Raw genomic sequence first — 14,683 nt, forward strand, 5'->3', positions numbered from 1 at the left:
TCAAAACTCATCAACCGGACACTACAGAGCTCATTCCTCGCATCAACCTTGTAGCTATGACATCCCACATCACATCTAGGAGTAGTCGGCACACTCAGATTAATTGTTTTTGGGTAAGATCACTTCCCATGCCTTGTGCTGCATTTCCATCTCTTTTTGTGTTTTCGCTTGTGGGAGTATTGTTTGCTTGATTTATTTGAGTGCTTGCTATCGTTTGCATGTATACTAGAATTTCCTAGCTCTGTTTCAGTTTTCGTTGCTATCTGACAGCTGTCACACGCATGAAATTGTTTTGCACAAATGTTCGCCCAAACGGAAAACTACCTCACCCACATGCATGTTGATCTATTTGTTGAATCTTTCATTCATGATTTTCATGCATTGTTAATCACTTCTGCTATCACCTAGTGTCACCATGCATTCATTGACTTACTTGTTTTCAGTTGCCCGTCAGCGAGTCGGGCCAACCTTAGCTCAGGCTCTACCTTCACCAAGGCCGAATTGCACAATCTAGGAAACGAAGGCTCACCTTGCTCTCCATATTTGTGCATTCCTACCCAAAACTAGCCTCTAAGACTATTTTGCGCATTTCTGGAGGATAGTGGCTGCTTCGCCCAAGAAATTATGAAAATCTGTCCCTCGGCCAGCAGTCCTTCCCAGCTGGAATTATGCATTGTGTAATCCCAACGGTCAACAACTAGACTGGATTGTGCATTACGTAGTTCCAGTAGTGAGCCAGTCTCCTAGCAGCCCAGACTATGCCCTGAGCAGTCTTGGCAGTCGGTCTCCTGATCTCCTAGCCAAAATTGCGTAACCTTCATGACCATTTACCCAAGTGTGTTGCAAGTCAGTTCTCATGTTCATTTTGGTTTTTGACTGACAAATTGATCACTATGAGTGTTTCCATGTCTCTAGGTATCGCAAGTGTTCATCTGCCTCTCAGTAGTATAGGTACAATGGTTTCTAGGAAAGCAAAGATGAAGACACCGTTCAGAGCACACTTGGGGATGTAGACGACCAAGTGTCTATGAGCTTGCCTACTCATGAAGACATCAAGTTGTTCATAGACAAGGACATCAAGAAACAACATCATAGCAAGTAGCATCATGAACAACAATTGAAGGCAGCATACCGAATGCAGTGAGTGAAACGAATGCAAGAGGAACATTGTTGACAACACAGAGGTGGAACAAAGTTGCAAGATCAAGAAGATTCACTTATAATGAAGGCAACTTTGGAGATTCAGGCTATGAGGTGATGACGCAACATGAAGATTGTGCGAAGTTATAAGATGGAACAAAGAAGGAGTTGCATGTGCTGAAACAAAAACTCAGGAAGAACATGAAGTTGCACAGATAGACGAATGAATTACAATAGGAGTAGGAACAACAGTGGGTGCAACATGCACTCATGGATGAAATTGTGCCCATACAAGCTAAGGATCCATCCCAGTAGCTGTCACAGATCAGACATGGTGATTAGTGTTGTTGATCGCATGCCATGGATTCAGAAAAATGCATGTAATTGAGCGCATGCACGCAATCCAACCCATTCAACACACTCACCAAGGCAAAGATAAGAAAAAAGTCCAATTGGGGCTGAACATGTACTTCAACAAGTTGATGCATAGGACCACCAACACAGACTTGAAGATCAACATAGACACTATGCATCAGTGTGTTGCCAGTTCAACCATACCCAAGAAGAACATGTGCATGTTAGCAGACAAGTTGGATGAAGGGGCCAAACCAATGCACCGGTTGCAACGGAGGTAGAGTTTGCTTCATCAAGATGTCACCATGAGGTACATGCACACGATCATGGACAACCAAGCTTGGAATCAGATCACCACCTTCACCATCACAAGCATGTCAAAGAGTTGGTCTCATCACAGCAGACCGAGTGTCAGTGATGTCTTGCAAGCCTTTATCAAGCCACATTGTCTCACATGAGTACATGTGCATTGTAATGTTGAGTCATGTCAAGTGTAAGTCAAGTGTCAATGGTTAGATGTAACAGTCATAGAGTAGGTGAAGAGTTATGAGGGTAGTTGAACTATCACAAATGGGAATGTCAAGGGTCACCCCACCCTTTGCTATAAATAGTCCCTCATAACTCATTGTATAGGCTTTTGGTCATCCAAGTTTCTACTAAGACTATCTTGAAGAAGGCTTGGACAATATTGTAATGTGCCTTGGCTTCTCCACTGCACGAAGCTAGTACATCTCTTTGGAGGAGCAAGTGGATGTGGCTATAATGTTCCACTATTGGGGCTAGTAGGTTTACATGGTGTATTCTATGATTGTGACTTATACTTCTTTAATAATAAGAGCCAACACATTTTCATGCATACATTGTTATTATAGTTGGATTTTTTTAATTGCCTTAATTATATATGTCGTTTAACTTATGTACTTGTATATGAACTTATTTGTATGTAATGATATGAATATTGTTGTTAATGTGTTGCATATGTTGTTAATTCTCTCACTGTCTATGTCGACTGCTCTGCCAGACATCAGAAATACATTTCTCATGAACCTTGCTATATCAACCGTCACACTTGTATTAGACTGATCCGTGAGTGATGTTCGTGTTATATTACCTTGTATGTTGTGACTGCCACATCCGAGTGGACTTCTCCATCGAAAGTTGTGCATGTCCTTTGTGTGGTGTGTTCCTAGCCGAGTTGGGAATGATCCCTTTCAACCTGGAACTCATCTTCACCTTCCTTTCCCTTCGAAGTGTTGGAACCTCTCGTACACATTCCTTGACTCTTTGGATCAATCATAGCCTTGCTACTGATAGAGTTATCTTACTTGCCTCTCGGTGACATTGCAGTTAAGGAATTACCTTATGAGCCACTGTTGGGACTCCTACACCAAACGGTTTGAGGTCTAATTGGGACTTCTTACCAGGGAGATCCCCTTGACATGTTGGTGGGTCCAACACCATCAACAGTACCTTAGAGAGTTGATCAATGATTAAGAAAATCAATTTACTTCTCACATGATTGAAAATATGTTAAGCCAGCAAAAGATCAAGCACAAAAAATCCACCCCTTACCACCCACCAGCTAATGGGCAAGTGGAAGTAATCAACCAAGCATTGAAAGTCATTATGACCATGGTGATTAGTAAAAGTAGCAAAGATTGGGCAGACATATTAGTTGAGGCCACCTAGGCCTACAGTAGCACCTGGAAGACCACCATTGGCTTCACTCCTTATGAGCTGGCCTATGGGAAGAAAGCCCTACTATCCATTGAATTGGAATACAACACCTTAAGGATGGAACCACAACTGGATCTAGATATCACAAGGGCACAACAAGAAAGAATGCTCCAGCTGAATGGGTTAGATGAATTTAGGATGCAGGCCCTGCTACATATAGAAGTGACTCAAGTTCAAAAGAAAATCTGGCATGACAAGAATATAAAAGATAAACAATTTCAAGAAGGTGATTGGCCTTTGTTGTATGATTTCCGATACAAATATTTCAAAGGCAAGTTAATGAATAGATGGTTAGGGCCTTATGTGATAGAAAAGTGTCATGATAATGGTGTTGTTCAAATAAGAACCATTAATTCAGATGCTATCCCTTTTCTTGTCAATGGGTATAGATTAAAAATCTACAAAAAGCCCTTATCAAAGCAGGAATTCATCAATCCTTGAAGCAGAGAAAAAAGAGAAAAAAATCAACAAATAAAGAGACTTAGGTGAAAACCTCCATGAGTAACCTGAGTACCACTGTTGGGTTGAAAACCTCTTGAGGCGGCCCATGAGTGTTCAAAAATAAAAAAATAAATAAAATATCTCTGGGTCAAAACCTCTTTTGAGGCATGTAGGGCAGGCAACTAAGATGAAAACCTCCTTGGGGGCAGACTAGTTGTTTAAAAAAAAAAAAAGATAAAAAGAGAAAAAGATATAAAGATGACAAGTTTGTTCTAGAGGTTTACAAGAGGAAGATAAGAACAACATGTAGAGGAAAACAACACCTACAAAATCCATGATTTACTTCACCCATCTCATATACTCCATTATCTCCCTACTCCATTATCCTCTATACTCCACTCCAAATCATTTCAAACCGTTCTCTGTTTTCTACAGGATTCCCTGTAATCCTACAGATGTTTACTATAGGAATTACATGAGGTCTTGAAAACCACAAGAAAAATAGTCCAATGGAAAGGTGGTAAAACGAGCCTGTGTTTGAATGTGAAAAAGTCATTTACCTCACCACACCATGACCAATACCTTTCATGACCATGTCACCCCTATATCCATTAAAGAAATGAAGTTCAAAAAAAATTTATAAAAAAGAAAAAAAGGAAAAGAAAAAAGAGAGAAAAACGAAAGAGGAGGCATACCAAGAGCAACATCCCTCACCTTGCATTCCATAACCTCATTCTCTACTCATTTCAACACCCATTCTACTTCAAATCCGAGGAAAAATGTGAGAGTTTATGGGAAATGCAGCTACAAGACATTTTGTAGACATTCTATAGAAATCCCTGTAACATCCTATCCCACAAAAATACCACAGAGTCTACAGCCATCTTCAGCACAAGGAATAAAAGGATGAGAAATCTCCTCCAGAGCTCAGTAGCAGCAGGAAGATCAACAACAACAAGGTACAACACCTGTACATCATTAAAAGGAACAAGGCATCAGAAAAAGAAATATACAATGAAAATATGCAACTCAAAAAGAACAAAAAATTGGCACCACACTCCAACATGCATCATCAACGAATCAAAGGACCCACGGGTATGTCATCTTACCAATACTCTCTCATAAGTACGATATGGCCAAAACTATAGGAATAATATGGGAGTTGATTTTATAAGTGAAGGTGGCCAGTTAACTTGGCCACCCTCAGTCAGTATATGAGAAGAAAAGGGTTAGACCACTACACACGTGGTAAGGTCAAATCAAGGGAAAAAGGGGAATGAATCCAAAAATGGTTAAGCTACGACAGATAAGAGTGGGAGATGATTACGAGGCAGGGTGAAATGATGGACTGGTAGTGGGACCAATGGTTAAAAAAGAAGGTTGTCATACTCGGCCATCCAACACACCACTCAACATGATCATTCATAAATAGAAATAAAGCACTGAATCCCATACAATAGAGGCAAAGGCAACTTCGAGGATTCTTTGAACAAAGAGGTTACTCTCGACAATCCTGAAATAACACCTACAAGAAATAGTCAGCATCTACAACAACCAGGAAACCTATAGGATACTGGGAGATTAGCCTATAGAGCTATCAGTGGAAATTAAAGGAAATCAAATCAACCGTTATCATCACCAGAACATAGCAAAGTGAGGTAGGCACCATACCTTCTATATTTTCCATTAAAAAAAAAATCCTTAATTCGATTAAGAATTCATAGTGCATATATTGCATTTCATGTAATTCAAAGTTAAATTCCAAAAATTCCTTACCTATCAGAAGTCCTGAACTGTATCAACCCAAACCTCAAGAACTATCAGGTAAATATGACAAGATGTTTCAATAAAAGAGAATCCACCAACACAACAAGAATCCACTAGCATCCTCCAATGGTGGAAATTTTTACAAGGCACCAATGGATGGGGTTCTTTGAGAGGATGAGAGGATATGATGATGATGTGGCCAGAGAATTTTCCCTGTCACTCATACCCCTCACTAGAGCCATTTCCACTACTGTAGTGAAGGATTTATCAGTAAAAATTACCCCTGAGGTTATAAGAAGGATAACTACACTTCCCATAGGGCTATAATGGAGAAAAGAGGACAAGACTAACAATACCCTTGCAAAGAAAAGTTTCTTTTTGGAAGGAGAAGAGCCAATTTAAGAAAAAAATGTGGTTAGAAGGGAGAGAATTCCATACCCTTGGAATGAAGTCAGTTACCACATCATCAAATATATTTCATGTGAAGGGAGAGATAGTGTAGTTTATGGATATCACTTCAGACTCCTCCAAGAACTGAGATTTGGAGAGAACACACATCCTCATAACAGACTCAGTATATCCTATTTTCTATTACAATCCATGATAGACATGATCATCAAGGTTCAAGAAGGAAAACATCAGCAAGTAGCCCATCATGGGTTGATCAATCTCATCCTTGAAGATGCTCTACACAACTTAAGAATCCCTATTGCATGGACAACATTTGTAGACATGCAAGAAGAAGGAGCAATTCATGCTATTGAGTATGATAGAAGCTCTACTACTAGTGAGGGAGAAGAAGAAACAAAGGATGTCAAGGAAGAAGAAACAAAGGAGGAAAATGAAGAAGAAACAAAGGAGGAAACAAAAGAAGAAACATATGAGAAGAATGAAGAAACAAAGGAAGATACAAAAGAGGAGAAAGGAGGCAAAGAAGAGGATGAAAAATTAAGTAGAAAATAGGATGAAGGATAGAAGGATGAAAAAAAGTCTGCAACTCAAAGCAGGGAAGAAGAAGAATAGCCAAGAGTGTCTCCAGAGCCTACAGAGAAAGAGGCCAAAGTTTCTCTAACTACCCTAAGTAAACATGTCAAATAAAAGGGAAGAGACAAATACAAACCCCACTTTACTTCAAGACAAGAAAGAGTACCAGGATTAGACAAGGGAGACCTCAAACCCCTACCAAAACTCCAATTTTCATATAGGACTCACCAAAATAAAAAGAGAAAGTAGTCCCTCTACGGAAAAAGGAAGGAGAAGGAACATCCAAACAAGCTTCTCCCAAGTCTCCAATCACATATGTTAGGAGGCCTGTCACTAGGTTAGCCTCAATAAAAAGAAAAGGTCTCCTACAAGAGACATAGTCAGACCTAGAGGAAGCAGAGACAATCCTACAGGAAACCCTGTCAAACTTACAGGAAACACAGAAAAGAGACCAAGAAGGAATTAATCAAGAAGAAACAAAGGAAGAGGCCCAGGAACTGAAGGAACCTATCCCACATCCAAACCTCAGCTTCTACTACAGGTTCATTCAAGGAGGTGGGGTGATACCACAAAAGCTTTCCATTCCTCTATTCTTTGAACTTAAAAAAGAGAGGGAAAGGACACACAGGTGGATGAAAAATGCTAAATCTAAAGGGATAGAGGATGTATGCCACATGGAAGAGAAATTGAAGGAAATGGGTATAGAACTAAGTAGCATGAGAGATGGAGAAGCAATAATGAAATCTCAGTTAGAGGATGAGAACACATGGCTAAGGAAGAAACTATAAGAAAAGGAAGGACAATTAGAAACTATGGCCAACTTATCAATGGAGGAAATCCAATGCAGGATGTCCGCAAAGTCATATGCCTTATACCTCAAGGAGAAATGCCTACAATTCCACATAGAGACCCTAGCAGAAAGAGGAACTATGCCTTTCCAAGACTACATACAATTCATTGACCTCTGTGATCAAAGCACCCTAGAGGATAGAGCAAAGATATCTGAGTTCTACCTACACAATTTAGCTTTGATAGATTTAAATGTGTGGGACCCAAATCCAAAGCTAGGGGACTTATAATTAATGGCCTTGGCATCTTGGATGAGTCATGAGGAGGAAAGAGCTACAAAGATGAAAAAGGTATTGGCAAAAGAAGAGGCAGAACCCCTTATGATCAGAGCAGAACAGTCTAACCCAATGGCTATCATCAACACTCACAACCTCATTGCAAATGATCCCAAGATTGTACCTAGATACCTTGTTATACAATAACAAGAAGTCACACATTTTGAAGACATTCTAAGATTATTAGGAGATGACAGCCAGCAAGCCTGCCAAAGGAGATGGAACACCTTACCTTACAAATTAAAAATCATAGAATATCATTCTCCTCACAGAATGAGGGAGGCACTAAATAGAACCCCAATGTATAAGAAAGCATTATAAAGACTCAAAGATAATTGGATTGGCTTAAATTTCAATCCACCATTACTTCTAGGTATGTTGGAAGGAAGAAAAGAGGAAGAAGAAAGAAATGAGTGGGAGGAGATAGAGAAGAATGCAAGGTTTTATTCACAAGGGGAAGAGACTACAGTACAAGCATGGAATGTCAGGGAAGCCACCAAAGAAATGAAGGACATGGACATAGATTGAGTTGCTCAGAGGATGAGCAACACTTTTAGTAGGGGGTGCTGATGAGACTCATCAATGGGTAAAATATATGGACCTTAATGCCCCTCCAACTTACTAAAATCAACTCTTCTCATAATTCTTTACATTCTTTAATTATATTTTTCTTAATGGGATGAGTAAAAGTAAGATGTCATGTCTAGTAGTCTAATATGCATTGATTGCAGTTTTTGGAGAAAATTGTGGCTAATTAGGATGCAGGTACTCGAATGAGACAAGTGGGAGAGAGAATAGGAGATAGGATCTCCCTCCTTAACTCCTCACTCACTTGAAGATCCCTCAATAAAATCACACCATCTTGGAGTTGCAAGCAGCCGAGTGATGAGGATGATTGGCATCCAAGCCAGTGATAGTTAAGAACCAATTAATATCACGATTGGGAGCCAAGCCTCCCTAGATTTAAGAAAGTTGTTGGAAAATTCAGTTGTATAAATAAAGAGGCCTAGAGCCTCATTAGGATTCAGATTTTTTGTGCAAGATAGCTAAGTAGTTTTCGAGTTGAAGGATTGTGACCAAACACTATTATGTATTTTTTGATATTTAATGAAAATGAGTAGGATTCCCTTGATCCAGCACAGATTTGACTCAGAGGGATGAAGCTCTTGGGTTGGGGCCCAACCCTAGAAGCAAAGGTTCCTCTTACTGTACTTATATGCTTAGGTTATCTCATAGATTAGTTGTTAAATTGATTTTGGTGTTGTTAAATTGCAAGTATTGGTAGATTTGATTAGTTTGCTTCCATTTGTGAATAGATTTAACAATAGAATTATAGGGATAAGAAAATATTCAAAAAATGCTGATAATAGGTGGATCTTACTTCATTCCTCCCTTCCTGGGACCATGGCTTGAGGAACAATTCCCATTCAGCCCAAAAATAGAATTATGGTTTCTTATGAAATTTAGGGTTTTTCTGCTAATTAGGTCATCATCTTTCAGTTTTAGAAGATAGGTTGCAATTGAAATTTCTGATATCTTAGGTATTGTATTGGATTTCATGTTGCTTTCATAATGGTTTCAAGAATTCCTATGCATAAACCTGGCAAATACATGATGAAAATTTTGTTTTCTTCTATTTTAGTAACCCTTCTTGTTTTGAGATGAATTTATGGACAAATGCAATAAATGATGTGTATGTTGTAGGAGTTTCTATATTTCAAGAAGACCTCATATCATCAGCCTCATCCTAACAATATCCACCCATGATCGCCAAAATCCACTAAGTTCTCAATTTGGATTCTCGTTTTACAAGGAAAGCTTCGCATGCTTCTTGAGCAAATCCAACCATTGTAAAGATTTGGTTTGAGTTCTGAGTGAGTACCTACCACTCCCTTGCCTTATTTCCTCCTTACTCACCTTCACTAATCCCCATACCACCTTTTCAAACAACTCCCTATGCTTTTAGCCTATTCCTGTACAAAAACAAGGGATCCTGTAGGTGAACTAGGACATCCTGTAGGAAAACTTGTAGTGGCCTGTTTTGAGCCCGAATTGTGAAAAAAGCATCACAAAAGCTAGGAGTAGACCCCTGCTTGCCTCCTAAGCCATCTGACCCATTGCACTCATCTCCCTTCACACCTATCCCACCTACCATGCAACCAAGAAGGATTACCATTCACATTTTTACAAAAAGATAAAAAGAAAAAGTAGTTATATTAATTCATGCACACAACAGTTAAGTTCTTGTTTAGATTAGATTTAATACTTAGGTTATTTAAGACTTCTCATGTGTTAAATTAGATTTCTTTTGAAAGAAAGGTATATTAACAAATAGCTATATGAGTTATGTGTTTTGTAGGCATCTATTTTAGTCTTTCATTACTACAGTAAGTAGCATTTCAATTCTCTCAATTAGGGTAAAATTCTTCTCTCTCAATTGATAATCAGACTTCTAATCGGTAGAAGGATGGTTTGAGAAACCCTAGTGGTCTATCACCCCAACTCAGCAGTGACAAGTAGTGGACCCATTATCTATTTATGTATACAACGTTGTCACCTCCAAGTTTGTATGAACCGCGTGCTGATGAAGTAAAGTTGGTAGTCCAGCAATTGCAAAATCCTTCCTGCAATACTAGTTCTCATCACCTTTTCCAGACTAAGATAGAAAAACTACGAAAAAGGAATGCCTTAGTCGAACATGGCTAAGAGGTTCTCTTGGGTATTATTTTATACCTTTTCATACCTAAGGGACTACCTACGAAAAGGGACATTTGGAGTTTTCTTTTTTTCCTCTTTTACAAACTCTATAAACATGAAAATATGTTGAGTTTCACCTTCGTTGGACTAATAAAGACATCAAACAATGGTGGAATCATCAATCATGATGAGGCCAAACCACTCCTTCTCAGGGTTTGTTAAATATACTAGGACCAATTCATCTAATGGAAACACCTAAAGATCAAGCATACGTTATCATCCTCAAGCTTGTTAAAAAATAAAGAGGTACTGACCAGTATGGTTGGGGAAATTGGGAAAATAAGGGATTCCATTTTTCTAATGGCAACGAGTCACTCTTGAACACGAAACTCTTCCACTTCATCTTCACGGATATTAGGTTTGGTAATCTACTTTTCTTTTTGTTATCACACTATTTTGAGAGCCTCTATTTCGGTTTTTGGTTAATGCTTCCAACACCATTCAGTGTCTCTAGTATGTTCAAGAGAATTCATTAAGTTTATCTATGCTACAATACCCTTAAGACTCCATTCTATGTATGTATTTCCTGATCCAATTCCATGTCAGCATCATTTTGATAATTCTGTCTCAATCATGATTCTCGTTTCATGTTGTTGATGGTAGATACATCAAGGCCCTCCTATGATGGGTCACTTCCTATCGACATCAGCACATCATGTAAGAAGTTGACTTAGAAACACACCTTTGGTATCTTGGTGTTTGAATACATCAATGGAAAGTTTCCTTTCTATCAAAGATAGGTTTACATCAATGGCCATCAACTGAAAGGTTTTGTGTGGTATTCAACATCAACTCATTTACATACACCAAACAGATTGAACCATAGTACCTTGAGAGCCATTAACATCATTGGTGGTTTCTCTCACTTTTCTTAATGACTTATATCATTGGTCGATAATCATATGGTTTCTACTATGTTCAACTCCATCTCATTGATTCATATGGTTAGACTCATACATTGGTTGGTTGTGTGAATGAAATAAAATACATCGAATCTAGTTTCATCCATCTAGGTTGTGAGTTTGGGAGTTATACAAATATCACTGTAACACCCTCCTCCCACATTTACCCAAGTACTCAAAAATCTGGGAAAACATGCGACAGGAGTCTACTATGGGGTGATTTGACCTCCTATGTGACATTAAGGAAATGGAATCAATGGAAACACAACACACGAGCCTTCCACATTAGCTACAAGGCCCTTGAGAACCTTTATAACACTTCAGTCAAATTTTCCCTTGGGTCCCGTTAAAACTTCTGATCACTTGCCTTTGAACGCTCTCATGCTATGGGCATGCCAACATCCAAGGACCTTTGGATGCCCTCATAGGACTGAATGCCAGTGTCTAGGGACCAATTTGTCCAATTTTGTGCCAGTATCCCCAGGATTTGAGTGACTTTTTGCGACCTAGTACCTAGGTCACTGCCCAGAATAGAATGATATCTTAAGAGAAGTAAAATAACAGGGAAACAATCAAGTAGAAGAAATTAGTTAAATGAGCCCTTAACCAGACCCGTACTAGCCATGATAGGAATTTCTTCAAAAATGTTGCAAACATTTAATCTACATGTGTAAAAAACAGAATTAAGCATAGGGATCTTATACTTATCTCAGAATTGCTAAGAGCCATTATTTCAACGTGTCATTTGCTGCATTATCATATATTAGTTCATAAATAAATTGTCCATTCATTTAAAAGTAAAAACATACTGAGAGCCATACATAGGTGTTTTCCTAAAACATACATATAACCATCATAGTAAAAACAAAAATACTATAATTATATCAGCCATAAAATCCACATATAAACTAGTAATTTTACACATGAAAACCAAGGGAATGATTTTCTCATTAATGAATGCAAAAACCAACCAGAGATGGGACTACCAAATTCCACTCAATTATAGATTGGTTGACCTAAATCTTTCTTCAGCCAATCACCCTCGTGCCATATTCCAAGCATGGATGTGGGACTCATAACCACCTGAAAAGAACCAAACAAGCATGGATGCTACCAGAGTTTCGACCTACACCACGAGGAATTTGAGTGCCTCCTAGTCTCTCAGGCTTTACCATAATCAATAGTCTGATCCAGGGACCATTAGGCCATATAGCGAGACCCACCCTCCAATATTTACCGTACATCCCATCTTGGGACTACTAGGCCCATTAGAGAGAAATCCTCAGCTTGGCTTTACCATATATCTCGCCATTCACCAGCAAGGATTCCTAGACCCACCAAGGCACACAATCCTCGATTTACTGCAACCCATAATATGGCTTAGGGGTCACTAGGCTAGTGGCTTTACTATGATTTGTAGTCCGGTTCAGGGACCACTAGGTCATGTGTTTGTTATTTTATAGATCCACCCCACTCAACTTCGAGTCCATCCGGTGATCTAATTAAATCGAAGTATGAGAACCCATCTCATCAAGGCTATTAGGAAATGGAAAGGCTAGGCTGAAAGCACAGTCACACCTAGAAAAACCCATGCCATGACAAAAAACAACCACACACAACACCATGGATGCAAAATATACCAAGGAAAATGCACATACAAATTGATACTTGGAAATAATCATGTTGTAGTTGCTTCATCTTGCCTTCCTCTGCTTGAACTTTGCTTCCTCTTGCCTTCTTTTACTTTCTTACTCCAATGTCAAGATGCTTCAAGAAAACTCTAAGGGTCCAAGAGTGAGAGAGAGAGAGAGAGAGAATAATGAGAGAGCTCCAAAACTAAACTGACAAAAGGTTATCAATTGATCCTTAGAATCCTTTTTATGAATGAGGCCTTTATTTTCTTCATTTTCCACTATTTTCCTTATCTTTCCTCCTCACATGCAACCTGTGACCTTTCACCTTACTTTTCTCCTAATCTCCATTATTTTCATAAATAAATGTGCCAAAAATGTCATTTTTCCTTTCCAAAGCCTTAGTGGTTTCCTTTGCCAATTTCCTTAGCCATAATAAACCAAATGAACACTCCCTAGGATGTCTTTCCCAACATTTAACTTGGAATAAGTATCCCATCAACCTTGGCTATTATTTTTAACTTATATTACATCGAATTTTCATCAGGGTGGTTACAGAACCCTACCCCTTGGGGGGCACTGTCCTCAGTGTTCAATTAGACATATACCTCAGCAAACTACTAGAAGAAAACATACCGCTCATGGAGATTTATAAGATATATCATGGTAGTGTTTACATCTATATACATGTTTGAATACACCAAAACATCATCAAAACATGTACCAAAACATCTTACCAAAACTGCTTTTCCTCAACCATCAAACAAGGAAGGATACGTAACCTGTATCTGATCCACCATCTTCCATATAGCTTCATTGGGCCCAAAAGTGCTTCCATTGCACTTTAACATGCTTGATTTCTTGGTTCTAGAGCATGAGCACCTTTTTTCTGCAACATACACTGACCAGACCAGTAAATCACATGATCAACATCTTTAACATACTTCTTAAGAAATTACACGTGGAAAACATCATGGACATTCATTGTCAAGGGAAATGCAAGTCTATAGGAAACTGGTCCAATCCTCTCAATGATACTAAGGGTCCACAAAACCGTGGTTCTAGCTTGGCACATGATCCAATCTGTAAGGAGCTCTTCTTCGGTTTGATGTGCAAGTACACTTATTCCCAAACTTAGAACTCCTTGATTTTTTTTTTTGATTTGCATAGCTCCTCTACCTATCCTGTGTTTCCTTTAGATTCTTTTTTATAACCTGCATTTCATGCTCCATGTCTACCAACATATCTAGTCCAATCAACACCCTGTTAACTGGATCACTCTAGTTGATGGTAGAATTACAACTTTGTCCATACAATGCTTCGAAAGGTCTCATCCTCAATGACTCCTGATATCCAATGTTGTATGCGAACTCAACCAATGGAAGATACTCCTCCCACTTCTGTTGTTGATCCATCACATACATCCTCAACACGTCCTCCAATATCCTGTTGGTTGACCCTCTCTTTCTTTCCATCTTCTATAGAGGATAAGTTGTACTGAAGGCCAACTCTATGCCCAAACCTACAAATAACTCCTTCCAGAACTTGGAAGTGAACTTTTCATCCCTTTCTGACATAATATTCTTCTAAAAATCATGCAATATGACCACGTCTCTGATGAATACCTATGCTACATCACTAGCTGAGAATGTAGACTTCACTGGAATGAAGTGTGCAACCTTTGTTAACCTATCCACAAAAACCATAATGGAATCAGTTGTCTCAATGTCCTCGGTAAACCTATGATGAAATCCATGGAAATGACCTCCCGTTTCCACTATGGAATCATAATCGGTTGTATCAGTTCACCTCAGTGCTTACACTCTTCCTTCACACGCTGAAAATC

This window comes from Pinus tabuliformis, chromosome 2_2 (assembly GCF_031772625.1).
Source record: "Pinus tabuliformis cultivar Carrire ecotype Pingquan chromosome 2_2, CPIR1, whole genome shotgun sequence".
Taxonomy (NCBI): Eukaryota; Viridiplantae; Streptophyta; class Pinopsida; order Pinales; family Pinaceae; genus Pinus; species Pinus tabuliformis.